Raw genomic sequence first — 18,417 nt, forward strand, 5'->3', positions numbered from 1 at the left:
CTCAATCATGTTATTGTTTTAGTTTAGTTTCTATATCTTGTGTGTTTCGGATTTTTTGAAGCTTGTAAGGTGTTGGTTGTTTCCTTGCTAAGGATGTCATGTTTCGACCACTTAAATTTAGCATGTTTCCTAATCTTGTAATGCTCTAGTTAGTTTATATAGTCTGTGGATTTCAAGTGCCATAGATGATGTATGATGTTCTAGCTAGGTTCTTTTCTTATGCTCATATTTGCTTATATAATTGTTAAATTTAAGAATTTTAGTTTAGTCATACTTATGTTTATTCTTACTCCAAATATAGGAAGATTTGTGACATCTGCTAAAGCACACAAAAACACCTACCTATGCACAACTTGCATGCGTTTACAAATTTGTTACTTTAGTAAACGAATACCATCGTGTCATTAAGCTACTTAAGTTCCTTGACATTTAATTTGCGTAGACATGTGGTAATCGTAACATGCAAGCGTTTATCACTCGGTAATAACTATTTCTAGGATGATTATCTAAGGAACCTAAGCAGCTTAGTACACATGATGACATGTTAAATGGCTTGTACGTAATGTCATGCATTAATTTTTCACTATTCATGCGCTAACATAATTAATAACTAATAGACGTTATTCCACTAAGTTTATGACATGCATTAAATAACATAACAAATATGCAAATTGTTGAAAAAAAATTGAATGAAAACGCGGTATGTGGGTTGTAGTTCTACAACGATTGAAAATAAGATTTTTCGATTGATTCGGAACAAAGGGGGTTGGAAATCTAGGGCCCGGATGACATCAACCCGAGGGGTATTTTTGTGAACCCCATTATTTGTTACATCAGTCAGATAACTTATTGACCAGCATACAAGATAAGAAAGGTCGCCAGCTTACTTACAAGCCACGTGGCACGCTTGCTTGTGCCACATGGCACGCAAGGCCACATGCAAGCAAGCTTGCAAGCCAAGTGGCTTGCATGCAAGCCACACATGGCTTGCTGGCAGCCACCAGCAAGCCACGTTGTGGCTTGTTGGCAAAGTGCCGCCAACAGCAAGCCACGTTGGCAAGCATGCAAGCCACAACGTGGCTTGCTGTGCTTGCAAGACTTGCAAGCCTTGCACCAGGCAAGGTCTATAAAGAGACCTTAAGTGGAATCAAGAGAGCAGAGTAGAAGTGAAGAGAGCATAGCAGAATAAACAGCTCAGTGAGCTTTGTGAGAGAAGTTCAAGTGAATTTTGTGTGCTCTTCCCTTCCTCTTTGAATCCCCATGTTTCCTTCCCTTCTGTTGTGCACTTATTTTGCTCAATAGAAATAGTGATAGTTTTCAGATCTAGTTCAGATCGTCACGACAACCAGTGCTCGGTTGTGTTCGTGATCCTGCCATTTTATCCTGGGAGGGGCCGAATCTGTTTTAAGGAGACAACGCTCTGCTGGACTCGGCATCCACTCTGAGTTCGTGTTGCAGCTCTCGACATCCTGTCAGCAATTCTCAGCAGCAACGTGGCGTCGCTCGACAACACACGGTGTCCTCGACTCACATACTCGGCGCGTGGCTCGGCTCGCTAGAGTCGACAGTTTGAAATTATCTGCTCAAACCTACTTGATTGTAAGTTCTTGTGACTCTGGTACGCACTCAGAAGCGTGGAAAAGAGCTTCTGAGACAATCACACAGATTGTAACGGGTTTATTCCCAACAAAACTTAAAACAGATTCGTTCTGTTACCATGGCGGCAAAAAATGTTGAGATGCAACAGGCTCAACATGTGCCTGCCTCCTCCGCCTCGATTGGGAATGTGCCAATCAATCGAGGGGAAAAGCCAGAAAAATTCACAGGAGTGAATTTCAAGCGGTGGCAGCAGAAGATGTTCTTCTACTTAACCACGCTAGCTAGGTTTGGCACGTATCTTGACCGAGGAAATTCCCAAGGTTGTTAAGGGTGTAGATGAGGTGAACACCCTCCTTCTGCTCGACAAATGGAACGAGTCTTAGTTCCTGTGTCGATACTACATCCTTAACAATCTTGCCGACTCACTCTATCTTGTGTATTGTGAGATAAAAATGGCAAAGGAACTATGGGAATCTCTGGACAAGAAATATAAATCGGAGGATGTTGGGGCCAAAAAGTTTATTGTTGGTCGTTTCCTGGACTATAAGATGAGTGACTCGAAGTCTGTAATCAGTCAAGTCCAGGAGCTTCAAGTACTCTTACAAGAAATTCACTCAGAAGGTATGACTCTGAGCAAAACCTTCCAAGTGGCAGCTATCATCGAAAAGCTACCAACAGGCTGGAAGGACTTTAAGAATTATCTGAAGCACAAACGGAAGGAAATGAACCTGGAGGAACTTGTTGTTCGCCTTCGTATAGAAGAAGACAACAAGAATTCGGAGAGAAAATTGTTCTCTCAGGCTATTGTAAAAGCCAATGTTGTTGAGCACGGACAAAACTCAAAACGGAAGCATCCAAAATCTTTCACGACGCAACCCAAAGGACAAAACATGAAAAAGAAGTTCTTAGGGAAATGCTACAATTGTGATCGTATGAGTCACAAGGCTTCAGACTGTAAAAGGCCAAAGAAGAAAAAGCCTGAGACCAACCTGGTAGGAGAACAGGATATGGATCTCTGCGCCGTGATCTCTGAAGTGAACCTAATAGGTTCCAATCCTCGGTAATGGTGGATTGATACTGGAGCCACCAGACATGTGTGCTGCAACAAAGAGCTGCTCCACAACTTCGAAGAAGTCACTGGAGATAAACTATTCATGGGGAACTCAGCAACCTTGGACGTCATAGGCCAAGGAAAAGTGGTGCTGAAAATGACCTCGTGCAAGGATCTCACTCTAAACAATGTGCTGTATGTTCCGGAGATTCGAAAGAATCTCGTATCCGGCTCACTGTTGAGCAAGCATGGCTTTCGCATTATTTTTGAGTCAGACGGAGTTGTATTGTCCAAAAATGGAGTGTTTATAGGAAGAGGCTATGTATCTGATGGGCTGTTTAAGCTCAATGTAATGGCCATTAGGCCCAAGATAAATAAAAGTGAAAGCTCTTCCACTTATATGCTTGAGTCTTCGTGTTTGTGGCATGGTAGACTAGGACATGTTAACTACGATGTATTGCGTAGATTAATAAACATGCAAAGCATACCTACATTCCACCTTGACCCAAAACACAAGTGTGAGATTTGTGTTGAAGTGAAAATGACAAGGTCATCCTTTCAACAGATTGAAAGAAATAACGAACCACTTGACCTAATCCACACTAATGTGTGCGACCTAAAAGGTACGCCAACACGTGGTGGTAATAAATATTTCATCACTTTTGTAGATGATAACACAAAATACTGTTATGTGTATCTTCTCAAATGTAAGGATGAAGCTATAGAGAAATTCACTCTCTATAAAAATGAGGTTGAAAACCAGCGTAATAGAAAGATTAAGGTAGTCCGAAGTGACCGAGGCGGTGAATATGTATCGCCATTCGCTGAGTTGTGTGCTGAACATGGGATCAGACACGAAACAACAGCTCCATATACTCCTCAGCAAAACGGAGTTGCTGAGCGAAAGAATCGAACGCTTAAGGAGATGATGAATGCTCTTCTATTAAGTTCTGGATTGCCAGAGTCCATGTGGGGGGAAGCTATGTTAACAGCTAATTACCTTTTAAATAAGGTGCCCCGGAAGAAAATAGATAAGAGCCCTTATGAGTTGTGGAATGGAAGACAACCGTCCTAAAAATATTTACGAATGTGGGGGTGTCTTGCCAAAGTGTTGATACCTGATCCGAAACGGATTAAGATAGGACCAAAGACTGTTGATTGCATATTTATTGTATATGCACAAAACAGCGCTGCGTATAGATTTTGTGTGTATGAATCACACATACCGGAGATACACAAGAACTCGATAATCGAATCGAGAAATGCCTCGTTCTTCGAGCATGTGTTTCCATATAAGACCCGGAAGGATACTAGCTCCTTAAAACGGACAACCGAAACACCAGGCGAAGAAGAAGATAATGATGACGAGGAACCCGTAGAGGTTGAGCCTAGACGGAGTAAAAGAGTTCGGGTAGAAAAATCCTATGGCTCGGATTTTATCACATTCATGTTGAAAAGTGTGTAGGATCGAAAAGAATTTAGATATCACCACAATGACATGATATTGTCCACTTTGGGCCTATGCCCTCATGGTTTTGCTCTTGGGCTCTACCCAAAAGGCCTCATGCCAATGGAGATATCTTTTTCTTATAAACCCATGATCTTTTCCATGTGTTTTCAATATGGGACTATGTTTGCAACCTTGCAACCCCAACAATCCCCCCCTCAAACAAAGAACCATGGGCTTCCCACGTCTGATCCTCGACCCACCAGGTCTTCCTACCCCTCGGTCTACTCAACCTACTAGGACTTCCTGCCCCTCGGTCTACCCGACCTACTAGGACTTCCTGCCCCTCGGTCTACCCGACCTACTAGGACTTCCTGCCCCTCGGTCTACCCGACCTACTAGGACTTCCTTGCCTAGCCGCAACTAGGACTTCCTGCCCCTCGGTCCACCCGACCTACTAGGACTTCCTGCCTGGTGTCTAGTCCTCTTGATCCGAACATAGGAGCCCCACTTTCTTTGTTCGAGGTCAATATTGTACTCACATGGTTCAATCAGACCATAGCTCTTGTGCACAGTCGGCGGTTAAACCTTCTGGCAGTCCGGGCTCTGATACCAATTGTAGGATCGAAAAGAATTTAGATATCACCACAATGACATGATATTGTCCACTTTGGGCCTATGCCCTCATGGTTTTGCTCTTGGGCTCTACCCAAAAGGTCTCATGCCAATGGAGATATCTTTTTCTTATAAACCCATGATCTTTTCCATGTGTTTTCAATATGGGACTATGTTTGCAACCTTGCAACCCCAACAAAGTGAACCCCGAAGTTACTCAGAAGCTGCAGGCTCTTTTGATGGACCTCACTGGAAAGAGGCAATTGCATCTGAGATAGAATCTATCTTGCAAAATCACACTTGAGAACTTGTGGATCTTCCTCCGGGAAGTAAACCACTAGGGTGTACGTGGATCTTCAAGAAGAAAATGAAATCAGATGGTACAATCGATAAATACAAGGCCAGATTGGTCATCAAAGGATACCGACAATGAGAAGGCCCTGATTACTTTGATACATACTCTCCGGTATCTAGAATAACTTCCATTCGAGTATTGTTGGCTATCGCTGCTCTATGGACTCTCGAAATACATCAAATGGATGTAAAGACAGCCTTTCTAAACGGGGATTTAGAAGAGGAAATCTATATGGACCAACCTGAGGGGTTTTCTGTGTCAGGACAGGAAAACAAGGTATGTAGATTGGTGAAGTCATTATATGGCTTGAAACAAGCACCAAAGCAGTGGCATGAAAAATTTGATAATGCCATGAAGGAATGTGGATTCTAGATCAATGAATGTGATAAATGTGTCTACATGAGAGACACAGAGAATGACTATGTCATCTTGTGCATCTATGTAGATGACATACTTATCATTGGAAGTAATGATAAGATAATCAAATCCACTAAAGACATGTTGAACTCAAGATTTGACATGAAAGACATGGGTCTAGCTGATATGATTCTTGGAATCAAAATTCTTAGAACGACAGAAGGACTTGTTCTTAATCAGTCCCATTACGTGGACAAGATTCTTGAGAAATTCACTAAGGGTGATACTGCATTGATACGAGTCAACATCTATCAAAAATCGAGGTGAAAGTATCTCGCATAGAATACTCTCGAGTGATTGGAAGTCGATGTACTTGATGAGTTGTACACGACCAGACTTAGCCTACGCAGTAAGTAAACTGAGTGGAAAGGGATAACAAAGTCTTGAGGTACTTAAGGTACACTCGTAAATATGGACTGCACTATAAGATATCTGCTGTGATCGAAGGATACATGCAAGTTGGATATCGATATACAAGACTCTAAGTCTAGTGGATATGTCTTCACTCTAGTAGGTGCAACCATTCCGGAAATCTTCTAAGCAAACCGTAATAACCGGATCCACGATGGAATCTGAGTTTGTAGCTCTTGACAAATGTGGTGAAGAGGTTGAATGGCTACGACAATTCTTAGAAGATATTCCACGTTGGTCAAAACCTGTGTTGGCTATTTGCATACATTGCGATAGTCAACCATCTGTATAATGGTAAGTCTAGACATATCGTCGTAGACATAATACCATGAGACAACTACTCTCAACTGGAGTTATCATTGTTGACTATGTGAAGTCAAAAGATAACCTAGCGGATCCGCTAACCAAGGGGTTAAATCGAGAGTTAGTTATCGTGGAATGGGTTTGATGTGGTTATTGTCGATCGATCGAGGACACCAACCTATCTTTGGGAGATCCCAAGAACTAGGTTGAAGGACAACTAATCATGACTGACTAGACACCTGTAGGGGAAGTCAGTATGACATGTGTGTTAAGCCGATAGGCTTTTAATGATCAAAAGAGTAACTAGTAACTCTTGAGGATCACCTATGTGAGAAAAGAAGTGGGGCGCTTCAAAGAGAAAACACAATTCTAAGCTTCTCGAACGAACAGTGTGTTCATGGCAAAGACACACATCATAAGACAGGCTATCAGCGGAGTCTTGGGTAAGATCGCATCAACTGCTTACAAGCGCTCCAAAGACATCCGCGTCTACTAATCACGGTAAAAAACAGAGTTTACAAGGGAAGGTTCAAAGGATAACACCTACCTATCCTATACTCGACTCAACTGTCGAAAACTATCACAAATTTTCATTCATATATTGTTGAAAAAAAATTGAAAAAAGGCATGTGTGGGTTGTAGTCACTAGCGATTGAAAGCAAGGCTTTCAAGATTGGAACAAAGGAGGAAATCTAGGGCCGGATGACACCGAGGGGTATTTTTGTGAACCTCATTATTTGTTACATGGTCAAACAACTTATTGGCGAAGAAGTGCTGCCAGGTGACTTTACTTACACGCTTTATCAGCGGCACGCGCGAACCACATGCTAGCAAGTGTTAAGAGAAGTGGCTTGCAAGCTGGCAAGCCACACAGGGCGCAAGCGGCTCCACGTGGCGAAGCTAAAGCACATGTGCAGCTGTGTACATGCCAGCACGTCAAAGCATCGACAATGCGATGCTGAAGGCCGTCGTCTAAGCAGACAACCTTGCACAAGGCAAGGTCTATAAAGAGACCTTAAGTGGAATCAAGAGAGCAGAGCAGAAGTGAAGAGAGCATAGCAGAATAAACAGCTCAGTGAGCTTTGTGAGAGAAGTTCAAGTGAATTTTGTGTGCTCTTCCCTTCCTCTTTGAATCCCCATGTTTCCTTCCCTTCTGTTGTGCACTTATTTTGCTCAACAGAAATAGTGATAGTTTTCGGATCTAGTTCAGATCATCACAACAACCAGTGCTCGGTTGTGTTCGTGATCCTGCCGTTTTATCCTGGGAAGCAGACGTCCACCTGATCCTCTTAGCACCGCGGAGGGGCCGAATCTATTTTAAGGAGACAAAGCTCTGCTGGACTCGGCATCCACTCTGAGTTCGTGTTGTAGCTCTCGACATCCTGTCAGTAATTCTCAGCAGCAACGTGGCGCTGCTCGACAACACACTGTGTCCTCGACTCACCTACTCGGCGCGTGGCTCGGCTCGCTAGAGTCAACAGTTTGAGATTATCTGCTCAAACCTACTTGATTGTAAGTTCTTGTGACTCTGGTACGCACTCAGAAGCGTGGAAAAGAGCTTCTGAGATAATCACATAGATTGTAACGGGTTTACTCCCAACACAAATATGTATAAATCTATATGTGATCCCATTGTGGTGTAACCCTAGCTTATAAATGTGACTTGATCGGCTTGATATGGTATTTGACCGTAACATAATATTTGACTTTGATATGATATTTGACCTTAGCTAATATTTGGCCTTTTTGTCTTTATCTTGATGACTTTATGGATTACATGTAAGATTTTAGATTAGAGGGTTGGGGGTCATATTCATCGTGATGTTGCTCTACGATTTCTTCATGTCCTTCTCATATCATATTTTATTTTAGTTCCTCATGTTCAAGTATGTTTATGTACCCTAAATGAGTTTCAGTTTTTGGTTTGTATGTATGTATTGAGCAAATGATACCATGTTAGCTTCTTTAGATTTGTAAGGTTCAGATTTTATAGATTCCTATGCTCTTTTATTATTTGGAAGTAAATACCATGCTAGCTCCTAGAACTTGTAACCTTCGGAATTTAGCATGAATGTTTGAGTTACTCTAGCTCCTCACGTCATGGCAATTTAGTGGACTTTAATAGCTACATCTAGATTTCGGATCTCTAGGTTAGGTAAGTTTATATTATTATTCTTTGCTTCTCATTTTGATAACCTTGAATGCTCATGAAATGAACCCACTTATGGTGATGCACCTATTAATAATTGTATTTCATGCTTATGTAGTAATCATGCTTAGATATGTATGTTTGAGCGCATGCCTATGTAAGGATTATGTTTAGGTTTTTATACATGCTTATATTCATGTCTATGTAGTGATCGTGATTATGATTGTATTTATGCTTATGTCTACGTTTATGGAATGAAGTGGTTGGTTGTAACCAGGGACCTAAGCCCGAGAAGCATACCAAATCTTATTATGGGTTAAGTTATGAACCAGGGCTAAGCCTGGGGAGCTTGCCAGGTTAAGTTATGAACCTGGAACCTAAGTCTTGGGAGCTTGCCAAATTATGTTATGGGATGGTGGTATGATCTGGGGGCCTACGCCCGGTAAGCACGTCAGAATCAAATAAGATATGTTCTGGGATGATGGTATGATCCGGGGACCTAAGCCCGATGAGCGCGCCAGAATTAATCAAGATATGTTCTGGGATGGTGGTATGATCTTAGGACCTAAGCCCGGTGAGCGCGCCAGAATAAAGGGGGACTCCGGTCCTAAGTTTGGACCCCTACCAACCTAGCGCTAGGATAGTTGTCTGATCAATAACTTATGTTACGGTACTGCTAAGTGCAACTAGGCCACCCCATATATTTATAAGTACGCATGCAAGTATGTTCAAGTCATATTCATGTTTATGCCTTTGCTTACGTTTATGTTATGTTTATGTTTAGGTGTATGATTATGTTTATGTTTATGTTTACATTTTCTGTTTATGTTTAGGTTTACATTTGTGTTGATGTTTATGACTATGTTCATGTTATTCTTATGCCTGTGCCTTTCGACATGCTCGCGATCAAGTTTATCATTATGCTTAGTTCATCTATCATGCTTACCTCTATGTTATCAAGCTTATGTTACTGTCGGTCCGAATGTTCATAGTATGATAGTAGAGAGATCCCAAGTAACATTCAATGTGGTCTCCTCTAATATACTAGAATATAGATACTAACTACTGCTTAACATAGTTTTGAATATGTTGAGTCTCTCGACTCACAGACTTTGGTTCTTTTTTTTTTTTCAGACAATGAAACCAATAAGGTAGAGGCGTTGACCAGTTAGCCAACTCAGAACAACGACAGCACAATTCGAAGACCTTCTAGATTAATTCCGTATTTAGTTATGTTTATTTTTTTTCATCGTTTATGTAATATTATTTGAACCAAGAACCGCTATGAAAGTATGAATATGTGGCGCCCACAGTTTATGTATTAAAAAAAAAAAAGAGAAAAGGGAAAAAAAATTAGGAGCGTTACAATCCCTAGTTTTTTTTACAATTCATAAATATAACTACGGACGCCACATACTCATACTCCCATAATGGATTCTTAGTTCAAATAAAATTACATAGACTGTTCAAAAGAAAATATAACTAAATGCGAAATTTAAACTGGATGTTCTTCGGGTTGTACCGTCCTTGTTCTGAACTGGCTCATTGGTCAATGTCTCCTGTCTCATTCATCTCATTGTATGAAAAAAAATATATAAACTATGAGTCGAGAGACTCAGCATGTTCAAAACAGTGTTATGCATTAATTAGTATCTATAATCTAGTGTACTATGGGAAACCATATCAAAGGTAATTTAGGACCTCTCTACTTACATACTATGAACATAAGCATAGGCAGTGACATAAGCGTGACAACATAAAGATAAGCATGGTATATGAGCTAAGCATAATGATAGACTTGATCATGAGCATATCCATAGGCATAAGCATAACATGAACATAACATCATCATAAACATAGATCTAAACATAAACATAAACATAAGCATAAGCATAAGCATAAACATGAACATGACTTGAACATACGTGCATGCATACTTATAAACATACTGTTGTGGTGTCCTACTTACACTTAGCAGTACCATGACATAAATTGTTGATCAGACAACTACCCTAGCGCTAGGTTGGTAGGGGTCCGAACTTAGGACCGAAGTCCCCCTTTATTCTAGAGCGCTCACTGGGCTTAGGTCTCCGGATCATACCATCATCCCAGAACATATCTTGTTTGATTCTGGCACGCTCACCGGACTTAGGTCCCCGGATTATACCACCATCCTAGAACATATCTTGTTTGATTCTAGCGCGCTCATCGGGCTTAGGACCCTGGATCATACCACCATCCCAAAACATATCTTGTTTGATTTTGGCGCACTCACCAAGCGTAGGTCTCCAGATCATACCATCATCCCAGAACATGATTTGGCAAGCTCCCCAAGCTTAGGTCCTCGGTTCATAATTTAACCCATAATAAGATTTGGTACGCTTCTCGGTATTAGGTCCCCGGTTACAACCAACCACTTCATTCCATCAACATATACATAAGCGTAAGCACAATCATAATCATGATCACTACATAGACATGAATATAAGCATGTACCTTTATTTTTCAAAAACATAAACATATACTTAAACATAAATATAATACCTACATAAACATAAAAGTTAAACATAAACATATACATAAATATAAACAGGATTCCTACATAAAAACATACATATACACATAATCATAATCATGATGTCTACAACATGGTTGTCCATAATCTATAAAACCTCCTTTTAAAAAAATCTGTTTTTTTTTTATTTCAACTTGCATACATCATTCTCATAATCCCTAGCAATGCATGATTATTATAAATATAATCATACGTACATGATCATTAAACATGGCGTGCATGTTCACACAAAACTACAACTTATAACCTATCTTTTTATCTTAGACGTTCTTCCATGCAACATTTTCATATCCCATAATATGAATATTCTCATATTCCATAATATGCATGGCCAACAAAACATAATCAATACATACACGATTATTAAAGCATGACACATTTGCTAAAAAAAACACAACTTATTAGAAAAATGCCAACTAGAAACATTAAAAGGTTCTCATCCTAATGTTCCGAAGCATAGGAGCGCACAAGGAAAAATAAAGGTGGAAAATTTCCTACGGGATACAATGAAGCAACACGAATCTTAAGCTTGCCTTTCTAACGCCATTAAAAATATAAGTTCAAGGGTATCTAAACATCCATGAATTTAGGAAACTAAAATAAAACATAATATGAAAAGAATATGCATGATTTGTAATGAAAATCATAACAACAATCCTTGACGAATTAGTGAGGGTACTACCCCTCATGAATCCGAAATCCTCATCTATACAAACCTTTAAAAACTTAAGAAGAGAATTTAAACTAAGCATCACACATCGATCTAAGGCACCCGAAATCCACCAACTATAGAAATTAACTAGAGCATTATAAGATTAAGGAACAAGCTAAATTTGTGTGGCCAAAAACATAACATCCTTAGCAAGGAAATAACCAAAACCTTACAAGTTCAAAAATCCGAAACACACAAGACATAGAAATTAAACTAAAACAATAACATGGTTGAGAACATGTCTTATGTACTTAGCCACCCACTCCTTGTCTTCCTTGGAAATCCTAGCACCGGTGGAGAACAAGAGGATGAGAAGATCTTTCTAGGGTCGGTGGAAACAAGAAGGTAAGGACAAGTTCTAGGTGGAGGCTTAAATAGAAGAGAGGCTTAGGACTTGGTCTAGGTTTTAATTTTTTATAAATTTTATAAATGTTAAGTTATATATGTTGGAGCAATATCACTTAGGTCAAGGTTGACCTGCTTGACCAAGCTTGAGTCTTGGTCATGGTTTCGATGTTTGCCAATACATGCAGACGACACATGAACAATGCAGGTGTAGTTGTTCATGTGGGAAGATTGTTGGTGCAATTCTCCACTGATCAGGGTCTGATCAAGTTGGTTGAAGAAGAGTCAAGTAGGTCAAGGTTGACCGGATACTTGACCGAAGTCCTAATCGGGATCTTTGGGCGAGACAGGTAAAGAGCCGGTGAGAAAGTCGTAGTGAGTGAAGCTAGGCAATATGAAAATCTTGGTGAGTGAAGCCAAGAAAGCCCCAGTGAGTGAAGCAGGTAGATGGAAAGTTCTAGTGAGTGAAGCTATAAGAAAAGATTAGTGAAGCTGTGAAAGACCTAGTGAGTGAAGCTAGGCAATGAGAAAATCTTGGTGAGTGAAGCCAAGTGAAAGTCCAGTGAGTGAGTGAAGCCGGACACGGGATATCTAGATGGGTCAAGGTTAACGGACATCGGTGAAAGTCCAAGTAGCTCAAAGTTGATCGACTTGGATAAGGAAAGAGGAGAAAAATCCAAGTGGGTCAAAGTGACCCGACACTTGGTGAGATAGCTAGTCGGTCAAGGTGATGCTAGTTTATGTACCAACAAGTTATGGTTGATGGATGTTGGTTTAGGGGCTTTGGACTTGCTGGGCAAAGATGGATTGATCGGATTGTTGATCGATGCCAGGTCTATAGCATCCGATTGATCAGGAGATCATCGGCAGTCGATCGATCTGCGGATCAGCCCGATGGATCGCCTCGGGATCGATCCAATGAGTGACTAATCGAGCAGACCTTTGGATCGATCCGTGGATCGATCGAGGAGAGGAACTAATGATCGATTGAGAGGCTCGATGTGTTGTGCGCGATAAGCCTCGATTGCCGTCGATCCGTGGCAGAAGAGGCGACGATTGGTCGACAGGCTCATCGGAGAGAATTCAATCGATCGACGAGATACCAATCGACAGGTTGAATCATGCCGAAGGCGCAAGACGAGCGTTTCCTTCAGCAAAGGCTTACACGATTCATCTCTGATCTTCACCAGCGACTGCACAGCTCTCTCTCAAATTCAGATCGCTAGTTCTTGAAGATTCTTGGAGGTTCTTCCAAGTCAAGAGGCGGATCAAAAGCAATAAGAGAAGTTAGGGTTAGGGTTTATTGTATGCTTTTGCTTGTATTTCATATCCTTTCCTTTCTTTTTGTATTGAGAGTTTGTAAAGGCTTCTCCGCCTTCGGTAGTTACCGTAGAGGAGTGTGTTTCATAGTGGAGGGTGCATGAGTGTGTGGATCTTTGGATTAGTCACCTCTTGTGAGGTGGATACCAAGTAAAATCTATTTGTTAGCGTTGTATTTTGTTTCTTGTACATTTCCGCTGCACATCTTTGAAGAAACAAGCAACTCCAACCACGAAGCACGCGACGAGCTATTCACCCACCCCCCCCCCCCCCCTCTAGCTACTTTTCGATCCCAACAAGTGGTATCAGAGCGAGGTCGCTCTTCACCGGAATCATCGCCGGAAGGGGCAAACAAAACAAGAAAAGCTAGAGGGTGAAGAAGTTGGAGCAAATTTATCAAAGTCAAATAATTCAAGAAGCTCAACTTCAAGATGCAATTCCAAGATGGACTTGGATTTGACACAAGGGTGGCTCCACCGTACACATCTACAAGCTTCGATCTTTGGAAGTCAAGGATCAAAAACTTCTTAATGGTGGAGATAGAGCAATGGTTTGCTCTTATGGAAGGCTTCGAAGCTCCAACGAATTCAAAGGGCAAAGTTCTCAAGAAAAGTAAATGGAGCCTGAAGCAAGTCCAAAGGTGCGAAGCAAATGACAAGGTAACCAAATTATTGGTTAATTTATTGCCTAGCACAATTCTATGTAAAATTGGAGAGTTCAAGGATGCCAAGGAGCTATGGAGCAAATTGGCATCAATTCATGAGATCTCCCCCACTGCACCGATCCAAGAAAAATCCAAAGAGGGCGAACCATTGGAGCAAGACCAAGAGGAGGACTTCGAAGTTGAGAGATGCTCAACTTCCGAAGAAGAAGTCCAAGAAGAAGCTTCATCTTCGAGGGAATGCAATGAAGAGAACAAGGAGGGAGCATACTCCTTGTTCCATGTACAAGATGATGAAGCCTCCACCTCTAGGATTGAGGGGGAGCAATTTTTGGTGACACCGGATCAAGAAGAAGGAAAAGTCTCCACATCCGGGTCAAGAAGGGATGAAGAAGCTTCCACCTCCACAAGTCAAGACAAATCTAATGGAGGAGCATCACTATCGGATCAAGAGGAAGCCTCTACATCCACATCACATGGAGGACCAAGTGTCATCCCTACACAAGAAGGTATAAATAGTTCAATAAATAACAAAAATCATATTATATGTTTTGAGTGTAGGGAGAATGGGCACTACAAGAGCAAGTGTCCCAACTTGGCCAAGAAAAAGAGCCAAGTGGCACCCAAGGGCAAGGAGAAGCCCAAGGAGACCATCCCTGGAACAAAAATGAGCAAGGAGCACATTGTGTGCTTTTTGTGCAATCAAAAGGGGCATTACTGGAGTCAATGTCCTAAGGGGAAGAAGGTGGTCAAGGCTCAAGGAGGAGGCTCAACTCAAGGGGGAGCCTCCAAGGTAAAAAGAAAGGTAACCTTTATTGAGCCTACCCCTTTAAATTATGGTAAAAAGCATGCTAGTCCTAACTTATATCATTTTAATGCTATTTACCATGAAAATAGGAGGCATGATAAAGTTAAGGAAAATCATGTAGCTTTTCATGCTAAAACCTCTCAACCTAGGGCTAGGAATGTAGATAAAAATATAGGCAAGAACACTAAGATCAATAACTATATGCCTAGAAATAAAAACGCTCAAGGATTAAATAGAAAACCAAAATCTAGAGATTTATGGGAAGAAAATCAAGTCTTGAGGTTAAGACTTGATAAAATGGAAAAGACCTTAAAAAGGATGGAAAATATCCTAATAGGGCAAAATGAGCAAAACCTAGGACTAGGAGTATCAAAGCCATCCAATGAGAATAGAGGTTTGGGATACAAACCTATGGCTAAGAAGGATGAAATCTCTTATCATAGGGTTCCATATAGTTATGGAACCAACCCTAGGTCTAAGGGTCAAGTCAAAAATACAAGGGAAGTTATCCCTACGAGGACTTTTGCAACTAAAGTGACTAAGACTTCTAAGAAGTCTAACAAAGTCACTAAAAAGGTCACAAGGGAAGAAATCCCTAGGGTTGACCTAGAAAAGGTGACCAAGGCTTCTAAGAAGCCAAATAAGGTCACTAGGAATGTATCTAGGGAAGTTATCCCTAATGAATACCTAGATCATCCAAGGAGCATCAATAGGTTTTGGGTTCCTAGGAGCATTTTCTCTACCCCATAGATGGGTTAGAGAGTGTCAACTCTAAGAAGAAGGGTAGTTAACCCAACTTTGAAGAAATTGACACTCAAGGAGCATTTTCAAGGTTATTATTAACTTTTGAAAAAGAAATAGATTTATGATTTACTCTTTGAAATTAAGAGTAAAATGTGCCAAATTTGAGAAGTATTGATTTTATTTTAAAATGGCACATATTGGGAAAACATAAGGAAATACCAAGTTGGGATTTTGGTATTTTCATAGTGTTACTCTTGTGGAAGAACGAAATACACCAACATTTGAGGAATAAGCTTAATTTAAATTGGCATAAGTTAATCAAGAGAACTAGAAATGCCAATTTAGGTTTTGGCATTTTCTTGGAGCATTTAGAGGGCAATCTATGTTTAATTTTTAACTTAGCTAAGGGTTAAGGATACTTAGATAGGTAATCTAGGTATTTTATTCATGATATTTGATCCTGTCCGAATCGTCGAATCAACGGACGCTGGGCACGTGGCGCTATCCGACTGCTGACGTAGATATCCGAACGATTGTATGAGCCTCCGGCGAACCTGCAAAGAAATCGGGCCGGGAAGGGGTTCCCGGCGATGATCCTCCGACGCTCAAGTTAGGCAGGCGAAAAGCAAGAAGGTGACTTTCAAGATCAGAGATTTTTTCCTACCTCCGGTGAAGTCTAAGGGCTCTTATATAGAGCTATGGGAGCTTAGTGCACACAAACCGAGGTGTACACGTGTCCTATACCATGCCGCAGCATGGGCTTGTCAGAAGAGCACGTCTGACGCCATACTGCTACAGTCTGAGCGTCTCCGTGATGGGATAGTAGAACCCTTTGTCGTACGATACTGAGTATGGCCTGGTCCTCAAACATGCCTGTTGTCAGCAACAGGGGTTACTAAGATGACGTACCCGCTGTCCCATACTTTTTGCCTTCCTCTTCCCGGATCGGCCATCAAACCGCTCGGCCAGACCATTCGCCTTTGGTCTGGCGTCGGTGGTCGTCCGTCCGGGATGGTTCAGAGTCGTTGCCCGCTCGGCTCTCATAGCCTGACACCCTTGCCGAGCGGGCAACCGCTCGGCCTTTACTCTTGATTTGCAATGCGGCCGAGCGGACTATCCGCTCGGCCATATGATCTTTTTCCCTTTATTGGAAATTTGGCCTCACGACCAGATGGTTGTTCTATCGGATGAAGGTCATTGCCTAGTGCTTGGCCTGCCCCGCTCGCTCATCGAGCCCATGGGGTTGACCTCCCTTTGACTGTTGACCTCGACGTGTCGTTGACCTTGCCCTCATGAGGGCCCCCCGGCCTTATCACCGGATCACTTGCCTCCCCTTTAAGTCTAATCGAAAGAGCCGTCAAAGTCCGACTGACTGGACTGACAGTCTGACTGAGTGACGGCCACTATGTTGGGCCCGGGAAGGTTCATCCACTCAGTTTACCTTCTTCTTCATGCCCGTTCGGCGCTATCATGCTGACGCCTTCAGTATCCCCTCGTAATTCATGCCAAATCTTCTTCATTAACGCCAAGCACGCACGCTGCGCGCGGTTACGGCGATGGTGTTACCTCCAATGGGACAGACGCCGTTTGAAATGAACTACCCGATAACAGCTTCATTTTTTGCGACCTGGATCTGACGGCTGAGGTCATTCGGGGCCAACACTATAAAGCTTTCAATCTCCTCTCCGCCGCATTTCTGCTCCCTAGTGCTCCGAGGCCTTGCTGCTCTTTCTGCTCCGGTGACTTCATCTTTCGGCTCTCCAGCGACTTCACAGCCTCTTTCTTCGATCATCCTCTTGCTCGTAAGCCTCCGTCACCCTTCATTCCGTCGTTCCTTTGCACTTCTTATTAGATGTCCTTTCTTTCTTGTCGCCATCTTTCCTCGCTTGCTCTATTGTTTCCTTTCTGCCTTGCATTTCTCCCTTACTTTCGACTATGGCTAGCACTTCTCAGCCGACCGCCGGCGCTCCTGGTCTTTGGTACATGACCATGGAGAGTCGGTTTGACGAGGAGGATGCCCTGCGTCTCGCTCGGACATATGAACTCTCGGCTGACCACAATATAGTATTAGCCACCCCCACCGACCGGCCTCATGGTCCGCCACCTGGCACCGTTCTCTTTTTCTGAGATCAATTTTTGGTCGGGCTGCGATTTCCTCCGCATCGGTTCCTCGTACAAGTGTGCAACTATTTCCGCATCCCGCTCGACCAACTAGTTCCGAACTCCATTAGGCTGTTGAGCGGGGTGGTAATTCTTTTTAAACTGAACGACATCCCACTAGACCCCCAAGTTTTCCACTACTTCTACTATCCGAAACAATCCGAGTGGGGCACTTTCATTTTCCAATCTAGGATAGGTTTTGTTCTTTTCAATAACATGCCAAGCTCCAACAAGCACTGGAAGGAACATTTCTTTAACGCTATTAGTATTTGAACTTACCAACACAACCGAGCTCAAACTGTGAAGGAACAAGATACCTCTATTTCTCTGCCGTCAAGTACACATGAACAAGGAATGATCTAAACACAACGGCTAGTAGCACTTGAACTTTCTAGATTGGAGGGAACGAGATTGAGAACTGTAGATAGCTGCGATTCGAACACCGAACGGGGAGTGGTCTTGACGGGCTCGGCACCTGGAGGGGATGAGGGGACTCAGATTGCCCCTGAAGCCCTAACCGCTTCTGCCTCTCTCAACGAGGCTGGGGGCGATATTGCATCCTCTGCTCAAGCCGAGGTAGAGGGCCGCTTGGTGGACGAGGCTCCTCTAGCGACTCAGAAACACAGACGCGAGCAAGCCTCTCAGCCGACCCCATCCGATGAGCAGCGTTCCGAGCGGGGTGATGATGCTCCCGTGATCTCCGGGGCGGTTTCCACAGAGAGCACCCCTACGCCGCTCGACTCTC

This window comes from Zingiber officinale, chromosome 1A (assembly GCF_018446385.1).
Source record: "Zingiber officinale cultivar Zhangliang chromosome 1A, Zo_v1.1, whole genome shotgun sequence".
In the NCBI taxonomy this organism is placed as follows: domain Eukaryota; kingdom Viridiplantae; phylum Streptophyta; class Magnoliopsida; order Zingiberales; family Zingiberaceae; genus Zingiber; species Zingiber officinale.